Below are 12,974 nucleotides of genomic sequence, written 5' to 3' on the forward strand. Positions count from 1 at the left end.
TATGAATGAGCTTGACATGTTAATTATGAAAGAATATCTTACTTCTCCATGATCTTAAACTGTTATTACTATTCATGCTATATATGCTATATGCGGTTCATGGACTCCATGACTCAGGCTGGTTTATTTCCAGTAGACTCGGCCATTTCTTAGGCGAAAGGGGGAGCCCATACCCCTACCTCTCAGGCTCCTGGCCATGTATCTATGGTGTATCAGACTCTGGGTGCACTACCCGTGGATGGGGCCCAACCAGTTGCCGCAGTGGTACTTGAGCCCAGACCAGTTGCGGATGGTGATTCGTAGAAGTTATTAGACAGGTGGACCAGGCTACACCCTCCTATCTTTGGAGGCGAGTGTCATGAGGATGCCCAAGATTTCATCGATAGGTGCAGGGACAGACTTCATAATATGAGGATATTGGAGTCCCATAGGTTTGACTTCACTACTTTTCGGGTGGAGGGCAGGGCCCGTAGATGATGGCAGTCTTATGTTCTCGGCAGGCCAACAGGTTCTCCCCCCATTACTTCGGGTCAGTTCATACAACTTTTCTTGGATAGGTATATCCCCCCCCCCTGAAAGGGAAGAGTTGTGGTATTAGTTTGAGCAGCTTGAGCTGTGTCAGGTGTCAGTGACCGACTATGAGGCGAGGTTTTCTAAGTTGTCCCGCTATGCACTAATAATACTTCTTACTGATGCAGAGAGAGTGCGGAGGTTTGTTGCAGGGTTGCATTCTGGTATTAGGACCAACGTGGCTCGAGATGTTGAGATGGGAACTTCTTATCAGCTGGTAGTAGAGATTGCTCGGAGGATTGAGGACTACCGTCTGAGAGGTAGAGAGCAGATGCAACAGGACAAGAGGGATAGATTCTCCGGAGAGTTCAGAGGTGCCCCGGCTAGGGGTAAAGGTCAGTTTGGGAGGGGTCAGCCCAGCAGGTCCCCATATTCAGCACCACCGCCTGCTCGGGGTGCTCCAGCGCACCCCTATTTTAGCGCTATACCAGAGAGTTCTTACCGTCCGCCAGCTATCCAAGGTTCTTCCAGTGGGTATTCAGGTCCCCAGAGTTATTCTAGCTCCTAATTCAGTGCTATGCCAAAGAGTTCATACCATCCACCGGTTATTCAGGCTTCTTCCAATGGGTTTACAGGCCATCGGGGTCAGGCATTAGGACAGCAGGTCACTGCACCGAGGGGTTATTTTGAGTGCAGAGATCTTGGTCACATGAGGAGATACTGCCCCAGACATTGAGGCAAGGCAGTGCAGTAGGGTCAGCAGCCCATGATTTTAGCACCGACTGCCCAGCCGCCCAAAGGCAGAGGGCAAGCCAGTAGGGGTCGTCTTAGAGGTAGAGGCCAGGAAGGAAGAGGACAGCCATCTATTGCTCAGTCAGGTGGAGGCCAGCCAGCTGACGCTCCGGCCAGATTCTATGCTTTTCCGGTTAGACCGGATGCATTGGCCTTATATGCCGTTATCACTTGTATTATTTCCGTCAGCAATAGGGATGCTTCAGTGTTGTTTGATCCAGGGTCTACCTATTCATATGTGTCATCCATGTTTTTGCATTTTCTGGATATTCCTCGTGAGTCCTTGGGTACTCATGTTCATGTGTCCACTCCTGTGGGCGATTCTGTGGTGGTAGATTGGATCTATCGGTCTTGTGTGGTCACATTATGTGGATTTGAGATTAGAGCAGACCTCATGTTGCTTGATATGACGGACTTTGAGGTCATCCTAGGCATGGATTGGTTATACCCTTATCACGTCGTCCTAGATTTCCATGCCAAGACTGTTACGTTAGTGATGCCAAAGATGCCGAGATTGGAATGGAAGGGTTCCTTAGTTAGTACATCTAGTCGGGTTATCTCTTTTCTAAAGGATCGACATATGGTCGAGAAGGGTTGTTTGGCTTATCTGGCTTATGTTTGGAACACCACCGCAGAGTCTCCGACGATTAATTCGGTGTTAGTAGTACGGGAGTTCGCCAATGTGTTTCCTTCTAACTTTCCAGGCATGTTGCTAGACCGTGACATTGATATCTACATTTATTTGGCTCCAGGTACCCCACCTAAATTTATCCCACTATATCGTATGGCCTCGAAAGAGTTGAAGGAATTAAAGAAGCAGCTTGAGGAGTTGCTAGCAAAGGGGTTTGTGAGACCTAGTGTATCACCTTGGGGTGCACCTGTGTTATTTGTGAAGAAGAAGGATGGAACCATGCAGATGTGCATTGATTACTATCAGTTGAGCAAGGTTACCATCAAGAACAAGTACCCGTTGTCGTGTATTGATGATTTGTTCGACCAGTTGCAGGTTGCTAGGGTGTTTTCTAAGGTCAACTTGAGATCAGGGTATCATCAGCTGAAGATTCGGGACCCAGATATCCCGAAGACTACGTTCCGTACTAGATATGGCCATTATGAGTTCCTAGTGATGTCCTTCAGCTTGACTAATGTCCCAGCGGCATTTATGGACTTGATGAACAGGGTGTTGAGGCCTTATATTGATTCCTTTGTTATTGTCTTCATTGATGATATCTTGATATACTCACGTAGCCTAGGGGAGCACAAGCAGCATTTGAGAGTAGTGCTTTAGACATTGTAAGAGCAGAAGCTATATGCTAAGTTCTCCAAGTGTGAGTATTGGCTTGAGTCAGTAGCATTCTTATGGTATGTTGTATCAGGAGAGGGTTTCAAGGTGGATCCCAAGAAGATTGAGGCAGTTCAGAGTTGGGCACGTCCTACTTCAGTGACTGAGATTAGGAGTTTCCTGGGGTTAGTAGGTTATTATCGACATTCGTGCGAGGCTTTTCATCCATTGCAGCACCTTTGACTAGATTGACCCAAAAGGGTGTTCCTTTCTGTTGGTCCGATGATTGTGAGGCGAGCTTTCAGAAGGTCAAGACAGTTTTGACTATAGCACCGGTTCTAGTATTGCCTTCCAGTTCGGGGATGTATACGGTGTATTGCGACACTTCAGGCGTTGTCTTGGGTTGTGTATTGATACAGGAGGGGAAAGTTATTGCATATGCTTCACGTCAGCTGAAGATTTATGAGAAAAATTACCCTCTGCATAATCTAGAGTTCACTGCGATTGTTCATTCTCTTAAGATATGGAGGCATTTATGGGGTGTCATGTGAGGTTTATACTGATCATCGCATCTTACAACATTTGTTCAAGTAGAGGGACCTCAATTTGAGGCAGCGTAGATGGATTGAGTTACTAAAGGATTATAACATCACCATTCTTTATCATCTGAGTAAGGCAAACAGACTTGTGAGGTTGGATATTTTAGAGCCTAGTCGGATCCTTGCGTGTGTTGTTGCTCAGTCTTTATTATTGGGGTAGATCAAGGCTCAGCAGTTCGATGATCCGCATTTGGCAGTTCTTAGAAAGACGGTGCTACGAGGTAGTGCCAAGGAGGTTTCTATTGGCAAGGAGGGTGTTCTGTGACTCCAAGTTCACCTATGTGTTCCTACTGTCGATGGCTTGAGGGAGAGGATTCTAGAGAAGGCACACAGTTCACGGTATTCGATTCATCCAGGTGCTACGAAGATGTATCGTGACCTGAGGCAGCATTATTGGTGGCGGCGGATGAAGAAAGATATAGTTGAATATGTGGCTAGGTGTTTGAATTGCCATCAGGTTGAGTGTGAGCACCAGAGACCAGGTGGCATACTTCAGCAGATGCCTATTGATCGAGGCCAACCATGCACTACTATTGAGTAGCGAGAGAGGTCGAAGCAGCTTTTACCCGATTAAGGTCGGGATCGATTTCCACAGGGAGCTAGAAGTTGGAGTCGGGTGTCTATCTAAAGTGGAGTTGTGTATTTGCTCTTGATTGCACTTCTAAACATTTTGGGTTTTGATTTACTTCTAATTGTATAGAACTATTATAATCAATTAAACTAAAATAAGCTAAGATTAAACTATTGCGAGTTGTTCAAATGGATAAAAGGCACTAGGGTAGTGACTTTCGCCTAGGTGGTCAATAGATGGATACTTGAGTCTAAGGCATGATTGTCACATTTGGGGAGTATGATATAACCATTGCACGATTCTACTCACCCTACATCTCTCGGTAGTTCGAGTGATTTTGCCCAAATTGACTCTCTCAAGACCAATTGGGTATGCAAATTTGCACAAGCAATCAAGGTTCAAGTCGGGTATTACTATCTCTAGGTTTAACCCTTTAATTGGGGCTATCAATCTCTTGAGTACGCCCCAATTCCTTGTTGGACAAATTTCAGAGACTTAAGCTCTCTTTTTAAAGAAGAGCCAAAGTCAACTAAACACAAACTAGTGTTTGCAACCACTAATTCAGCAATTAAATATGAAACTAATCCAAATATCAAACACTCATAATCAATCAAGCCCTAAAGCACAAGACCCATCAATTACCCACACTAGGGTTGAGCCACAACCCTAGCTTATGGGTATAGCTACTCATAATTAGAGAAGAAAATAAAGAAATAGATGAAGAAAAACTCATATTAATTAATTGCTAAATTAAACTTGAAGATTCAATGTTGAAATAAAGATAAAATTACTCAAAACAGCTAAAAATATTAAAATCACAAGCGCAACCTTCAGTACAAACTATCTGATGACCTAAAAATGGGAAAAGAAGCTATTTATACTAAGCTGAAAACCTGGACAAAAATACCCTTGTTGGGTTAGTGCGGGCCGCACAAAATCATGTGCGGCCGCACTAAGGATCTGAACTTTAACAAACAGCTCTCTGAACTTGGGCAATGTGGACCACACAAAATCGAGTGCGGCTGCGATGGCTTCTAGTGCAGTCCGCATGAAATGGAGTGCGGACTGCATTGGACTTTAAACTTGGAACTAGCAACTCTCTGAACCTTGGCTCTGCAGACCATAATAAATTGAGTGTGGCCGCATTGATCCCAATGCGGACCGCACAAACCCCCTTGCGGCTGCATTGCCTTTGTGCCTGAATAGCAGCCTCTCCGAACTTCACTTGTGTGGACCGCACAAAATGGTGTGCGGCCGCACTGGCCCTATTTTTCCTGAGCTTTGTCTTGTCTTGGTACTTGTGGAAGTTTCACTCTTTTTTGAGCTGATCTTTGACATCTTCTCACCTTGTTGATCAAACATGTAATCAAGCACAACTTGTGAGCCTTTTGGGACTATTTTGTACACATATCTAATCAAAACTTAAGCATGAGGAGTATAAAATGTATCAAAATCCCTAGTTATCAACTCTCCCAAACTAAAGCTTTTGCTTGTCCTCAAGCAAACAGAATAATACCCACCCCTTAATAAAAATTCCAAGAAAATTCAGTTGTCCTAAAGTGACCTCATCTAGAATCAATTGGGACTAACAATTGCCCTCAATACAAATGAATCATTAATGACATTTACTCTTTTAAACACCATGGATTAAGTGCGACAAAAGAGCGTCAAGAGTTGACTCAACACATCAAAGAACTCTTTCTATTACTTTGGTCATTGTGGAACCCAAACTCACACATCCTCAGCTCCCTAAGCAAACTTCACCTTTAGTGGCACTCAGAACGAGGTTAATGAAAAATCACTCATCTCTCACAAAGAAAAATCATAAGTCTGGCTCTAAGTATCATATTCTTGCCCCTTATGTGAGTCACCACTAATGTAAGTTTCATTCAACTAGAGATCATATAGGGCTTTTGTGGAGACATAGTGAAGGCTTATAGTTTAGGGTAGGAAATGTTTGGTCTAAACAGGTTCCATCTTCCCTTAAGCACATCTTTTGCTTCATTTTGGCACACATTCACTTGACTTTTTGAGTCTTTTCACTTCTTTCTAAGGGGTTAGAGAGACACACTGTCACTCTTTCTTATACATTTCAAATCTTTTCTCTTTTTTTTTTTTAATTTTCCACACCTTTCTTTCTTTTCTTTTCTTGAATCCCTTTTATTCATTCTACATTTGAACATTCTTTTTGTCTTTTTTCTTTTCTTACTTTTTCATTGTCTTTCATTTCTTCATTTTGTACCTTTTTACCATTTTGCTGCCATCTTCGTCTCTCCCCCCAAACTTATACTTTTGTCATGTGCTAAGGAAAGATCGGGTGCCAAGAGAGGGTATCTTTTAGAACATGTAAAGGCTTTTATCATGGTTCTTGAAGGAAAAAGGTCTAAGGCTCAAAAGGGTTGACTAGGGATTTTATTATTGTTAGGTATAGAGGTTTTCAAGCTATCATTTGGATCAAGGAGAGCCTATAAGCATATCTCAAGTCAAAATTCACTTAGGATTTTGCCTCAACACACATTCAGGGCAAGTTCTAGACCAATGGCTCGGGACTTGGTCTTGCAATGCAATTTCTCACCACACAAGCAATGGGATCACTAAAGACATAGAGCCGGGGGCCCAAAACGACCTTAGATAAGATTTGAGCACACAATGGTCCCGAAAAGCCACTTGATGATTATCGTTCAACACAAGAGTCTTAAGGTCATGACTTTAAATACAACGATTTGTTTTTGACCATGAGATCAAAGATAAATGTGTTAGGACCAAGTGAAGCTTTGCTTGAGGCACCCTTACCACTAACTACTAAAAAGCAAAACGAAAAACGGGCTCAAACCCTTAAGAAGGTTGTCACGCCATCCATCATTGGGAAGAGCCACCCGGTTCACACAAACTCCACCTTTGGAAAGAACCATGGCATTAAGAAAACCAAAGGCCTATTGCAAACGTTTAAAACAAGAAGCTACGAACATAAATAAGAAGCTACAAAAAAAGAAAAATTGCGGAACGTAGAATGAATATGTATAAGAGGAGATTTAATCGAATATACAATACGGGGATGAATATATACAATGTAACACAACTTTTATATACAGACCTAAAGTGAAAAGTACAAAAAATGTAATAAAGTACTAAAATTATGTACATACCAAAGATGAAAAATAAAGAAAAGTCATGAAATCTGTTAAATATATACATTCATCCAAATCAATAAAAGTAGTGTCTACCCCCTCAAATGAAAGTTGGCATTGTCCTCAATGCCAACTAAGCAAAATAAGCACCAAAAATAATGGGCAAAAGGATGTAGAAACTCCCTATGGCCCGTCTGTCTACATGGGGTCATGAGTGGTCCTTGGGTCCTCAATATACTCGGGAACCTCAAACTGGTTTCCTATGACCTGTTGCTCTGCTGCTGGGACCTAGACCTGGACAGGCTCTTGAGCTACATCCTGTGGCTAACTAGAAGAGGTCTCCAGTGGGTCTACCAACTGGATAACTACATCCTCTGCACGAGGAATCAACCTCTTCCTCTTGGGAGGCCTCTAGGACTACTCTGGCTGGGGATAAGCTGCTGGCACAGGGTCCTGTAGTAATAAATCCAAAGGCAGATGATCTGCCTTCAACCTATCAACCTCAACCCTCAACTCCTTCATGGACTCCTTGGAAGCCTGCGTCTTTCTCATCTTCTTAGCCTCCTTAGCAAGCTCCTTGAGAGCTTTCCTATGAGAATCCACAGCGTCCATAAGAACTTTTTGAGTGTCAAGGATTTTCCTTTGGTTGTCCAGAATATCCTTGAGGGCGTCCTCAATAGACAGTGGGACCTATGGAAGTGAAGATGTCGACTGAGTTGCTACTGTAAAAGTGAGGACAGACAACTTAGAGGAAGTTGTATGCATCTAGTTGTTGATGTTGAGAAGGGCCTGGCTCAGACGGTGTGCAGTCACTGGGTGGGCCGGGGTGGAGGGTATTTTGGAACTGCTGAAGTGGATGGACCAGGGGGCATGTCTGCTGGGGTGGACGAAGGCTGAGTAGGAGCCACTTCTACTACTGGCTCTTCAGACTAGCCAGTTGCAGCAGTGGTTGTTCCCTTGTAGTTCTTGCTTTTAGGGTTGTCATCACCCTGCATGTTGTACCATAAGAACGGGGCCTTTGCATTCACGTTGATATCAAATGGTCTCTTTTCAACTTTGAGGTCCCTAAAGTACAAGGTTAAAAAATTGGGAAAGGGGTAGTTTCTGTCACCTTCACTAACTACCTATGTAATCACCCGAGATATCACCTTCCCGACGTTAATCGGGTACCCCGCCATGATTGATGCTACCAATACTGCCCGGTGAAGAGGGATTGAGTTGTCATGAGTAGTGGAGTCCAATTTGCTGCACACGAACGTTTCCCACCCCTTGGCCTTGAATCTGCTACACACGAGTGGGGTGGTACCTGGGATTGCCAAATACTGTACCAACCAAGGACGGACCTCCTCACCTAATTCCATCTTTGCCAAATACAGTGACTCATCCTCCTCATCAAAGCCCAAGTAGTCATTTATTGTTTTCCCATCAAACAGTACTTTCAAATTGCGCACCTTGGTCACTTTGGTGCCCTTCTTGATGTGGGCAACATTGGTGTAGAATTCCTTGACCAAGTGCTCATTTGCATCCTCACAGCTGTTTAAGAAATACTCTCATCCCACTTTCTCTCTAAACTGTCTTCTCACATTGGGGTTATGAGGCAAGAGGTCTCTATCAACAAAACTCCTCTCCGGAATCAATTTTCTCACAGGCCACCATTCTCTGAATTTATGGTAGGCCACCTCACTCACAAACCGGTCTTGCCACACCTCCGGTTTTCTAGTTTTAGTAATTCCTCCCAACTGTGGTTCACCCCCTTCTCCGACTACTCTTCTTTTCCTTCTGCCTCATCTTCTCCTATTGCACCCTCTCCGGATAATGAAGCTGTGGAAGAGGTGGAGTATTCATCCCTACTGCCTTTAGCTGAGCCCTCAGACGACCTAGAAGATACATTTACTAACGCTTGGTCAATGGGGGAAAGAGGAGAAGTGTATCTGTTTCTCTCCGGCCAATCAGGGATGTACTCTGGGATTGAGTCTGAAGATATATCCCGATAGGTTTCGTATTCACTCCCAGACTGGTCAATGGCCCTATCAGCAGCTTTAATGAGCTTTCTTGTGTTTTTAATGTTTTTCCGGGCTTGGAGAGTCAATCTTAGCATCTTCTGTTTTCCTCCCCAGGAGGATTCTCCTCTACTAGCTTGTTTAGAACCCTTGCCTCTTTGTTTCACCATTGTCTACAAACATCAGTCATTAAGCTTGTTAGTATCCAAAAAGACAGTGAAGTTCACAGTTGCAGGAAATAAAATGTTGCAGATAATATCAAATGTTGCAGAGTGCGGACTGCACAAAATATAGTGAGGCCGCACTGAGGCCAATGCGGACCGCTCAAAATGCCAATGCGGTTTGTATAGAGGTGGGGTTCAGACTACCCACACTCTGAATAATTGCTCCACGGACTGCACAAAATACCAATGCGGTCCACATTGAAGCATCGCAGACTGCACAAAATGCAATGCGGTCGCGATCCTCAGTGATCAGGCTTTAGGACTTTTAGTAATGCGGTCCACACAAAATTCCATTACGGATCGCACAATTTCCACCGCGGTCCGCACTGAGTGCCTATTCAGCACTAACTTAGGATTTAAAAAATGTTCACATTTAAGTCCATTTTTCATCTAAGAAAGGTCCCAAAGTGTATGCCCGGCGTTTTTAACTACCTAAGTCTACATTAAACAAGAAAATAACTAACTTAATTCTACCAAATTGAAAGAAATACGGGAAGAACAAGAGAAAAGCTAATCAAACAAAAATTAAAAGACAATAACAGAATCAAACAATAAAAAAGTAGTAAAAGTTACCAGATGTGATAAGAACGGAAGATCAACGATTCCTAGCAGTTAATTATGAGCAGTAGGGACAATGAACATTGATTTTATGAGTTCTGAGAGCAAAAGGATCGAAAAGTTTGAATGTTGGGCCTCAGGTACTATTTATAGAAAAAGTCCTGGGGCCCAGCTTACCTACCCAATGCGGACCGCACAAAATGCAGTGTGGTCTGCACCACACAACCTTAGACAAAGTTTGAGAAGGCAACCTACTGCGGTCTGCACAAAATGCTTTGCGGCCGCAGTGGTCCACCGCGGACCGCACAAAATGTAACACGGCCGAAGTGGCAAACTTCAGAGACTTGGTGTTTTCATCCATCAATAGTGTGGTCCGCACTGATTTTGTGCCCCCCGCACTGAGTTCTTTGCGGCCGCACACAATGTGGTACGGTCCGCATTGAAAGCTTTAGAGACTTGAACAATTTTCCCACCATGTCCTGCACTGCAGCAACACAAACCTGTAACATCTCACAACCAGTCAGTCCAAAAATAAATCCTACCCTACAATGAAAATCAAAGAAAAACAAGAAGAAAAACACATGGGTTTCCCCCCAAGAAGCTCCTGATTTAACATCACGGCACGACGCAGGTTACCATCGAATCATTTGAGATGAAGAAGTGCCACCACGTGGCTATCATCAATTTTCCCAAGTAGTGCTTGACACTACGCCCATTTACTCTGAAAACTTTCCCATTTTTGTTCTTTAAATCAAGTGTACCAAACGGGGTCACCACTTCAAAAGGTCCACTCTATTTTGATTTAAGCCTTTTCGGAAACAGACGTAACCGAGAGTTGAACAAGAGAAGCAAATTACCCACGTTGAACTCCTTGCTACGAGCATATTTATCATGAAGGTACTTCATCTTGTCCTTGTACAAGGAAGAACTGGAGTAGGCATGGAATCGGAATTCATCAAGTTCATTAAGCTGCTCCACACGAAGATTGGCTGCAACATCCCATTCAAGATTTAGCTTCCTCAAAGCCCACATGGCCTTGTGCTCCAACTCAACCGGTAGATGGCAAGCTTTCCCAAACACCAACCGATACGGATACATACCAATCAGAGTCTTGTAAGCAGTCCTATAAGCCCATAGAGCATCATCCAACTTCTTTGACCAATCGGTCCTATTTGCATTGACCATCTTTGACAATATGCTCTTGATTTCCCCATTGGAGACTTCAACTTGGCCACTCGCTTGAGGATGATAGGGAGAAGAAACCTTGCGATTGACACCATACTTTGCAGGCATAAGTGTCAAAAGCTCTATTGCAAAATTGAGACCCCCCATCACTTATGATTGCACGAGGAGTACCAAACCTTATAAAAATGCTCTTCTTGAGAAATGCAACAACACTCTGGGCCTCATTGTTGGGCAAAGCCACGGCTTCAACCCACTTTGAGACATAGTCAACTGCCACAAGAATGTATGTGTTCCCACACGAGCTAACAAACGGGCCCATAAAATCAATGCCTCATACATCAAAAATATTAACCTCAAGAATGGTATTGAGAGGCATCTCATCTTTCTTCGAAATTCTACCCGCTATTTGACATTTATCACACCTCTTCACTAGTTCACTTGCATCTTTGTACAAAGTTGGCCAATAAAACCCACAACTAAGAACTTTGGAAGCCGTCCTCGCCCCACCATGATGGCCACAATAGGGAGAGAATGACAAGCTCTAAGATACTCAATTGCTCTTCCTCCGGGACACACCTTCGGATCACACCATCCGTGCAAACCTTGAACAAGTACGGCTCATCCCAATAGAAATCCAAACTATCACGCTTGAGCTTCTTCCTTTGGTTAGAAGAGAGCTCACACGGGATTATACCAATCACAAGGAAATTAGTAAAATCCACAAACCATGGCATATCATTCATCGACACCGAAAGGAGTTGTTCATCGAGAAATGAATCATTGAACTTTAGGCCATCACGAGGCCTCCCCTCCTCCTCCAAGCGGGACAAGTGGTCCATCAATTGGTTCTCACTACCCTTCTGGTCCACAATCTCCAAATCAAACTCTTGAAATAACAAGACCCATTACATCAGTCTAGCTTTGGAATCCTTTTTCGTCATCAAGTACCGGAGTGCGGCATGCTTGGTATAGATTATGACCTTAGCACCTATGAGATATGGCCGAAATTTCTCCATTGTGAACAGAATAGCCAAAAGTTCTTTCTCGGTTACTGTTTAGTTCACTTGAGCATCATTCATTTTCTTGCTCGCATAGTACAACGGATGAAACATTTTGTTCACTCTTTGACCCAAAACCACCCCAACCGTCGCTCGCATCACACATGAGCTCAAAGGGTAAGCTCTAATTAGGTGCAGTAATGATAGGAGTGGTGGTCAACTTATGCTTGAGAAGTTCAAAGGCTTGCATACATTTATCGTCAAACACGAACTTAGCATCTTTTTCCAATAGCTTGCACAAGGGATTCGCCACCTTCGAAAAATCTTTGATAAATCTCTGGTAGAACCCCGCATACCCAAGAAAACTTCGAACTCCCTTGACAGAAGTAGGGGGAGGGAGCCTTGAAATCACATCAATTTTTGATTTGTCTACCCCAATACTATGCTTTGAAATTTTATGCCCAAGAACTATGCCCTCTTCCACCATAAAGTGACATTTCTCCCAATTGAGAACAAGATTGGTTTCTTCACAACGGGCAAAAACTCTATCAAGATTCTTCAAACATTCATCAAATGAGTCTCCCACAACACTAAAACACCTCCAAAATGTTTTCCACCATATCGGTGAAAATGGCCATCATACACCGCTAAAATGTAGTTGGTGCATTACACAATCCAAAAGGCATCCTAGATAAAGCAAAGGTTCCATATGGATAAGTAAATGTGGTCTTCTCCTGATCTTCCGGAGCAATCAAGATTTTGTTGTACCTAGAATACTCATCCAAGAAACAGTAGAAGGCACGCCCAGCAAGCCGGTCTAACATCTGATCAAGAAAAGGCAAAGGAAAGTAATCTTTGCGGGTCACTTTATTTAACTTGCGGTAGTCCATGCATACCCTCCAACCGGTGACGGTTCTGGTGGGAATCAACTCATTTTATGAATTTGCAACCACGGTCAAGCCACCCTTCTTCGGTACACACTGCATCGGTGAAGTCCAAGAGCTATCAGATATGGGGTACATAACCCCGGCATCCAACCACTTGATCACCTCCTTTTTCACAACTTCTTGCATTGCCTCATTCAACGTCCTTTGATGCTCCAAGGAGGGTTTTGCATTATCTTCTAG

This window comes from Nicotiana tabacum, chromosome 6 (genome assembly GCF_000715075.1).
Source record: "Nicotiana tabacum cultivar K326 chromosome 6, ASM71507v2, whole genome shotgun sequence".
NCBI lineage: Eukaryota > Viridiplantae > Streptophyta > Magnoliopsida > Solanales > Solanaceae > Nicotiana > Nicotiana tabacum.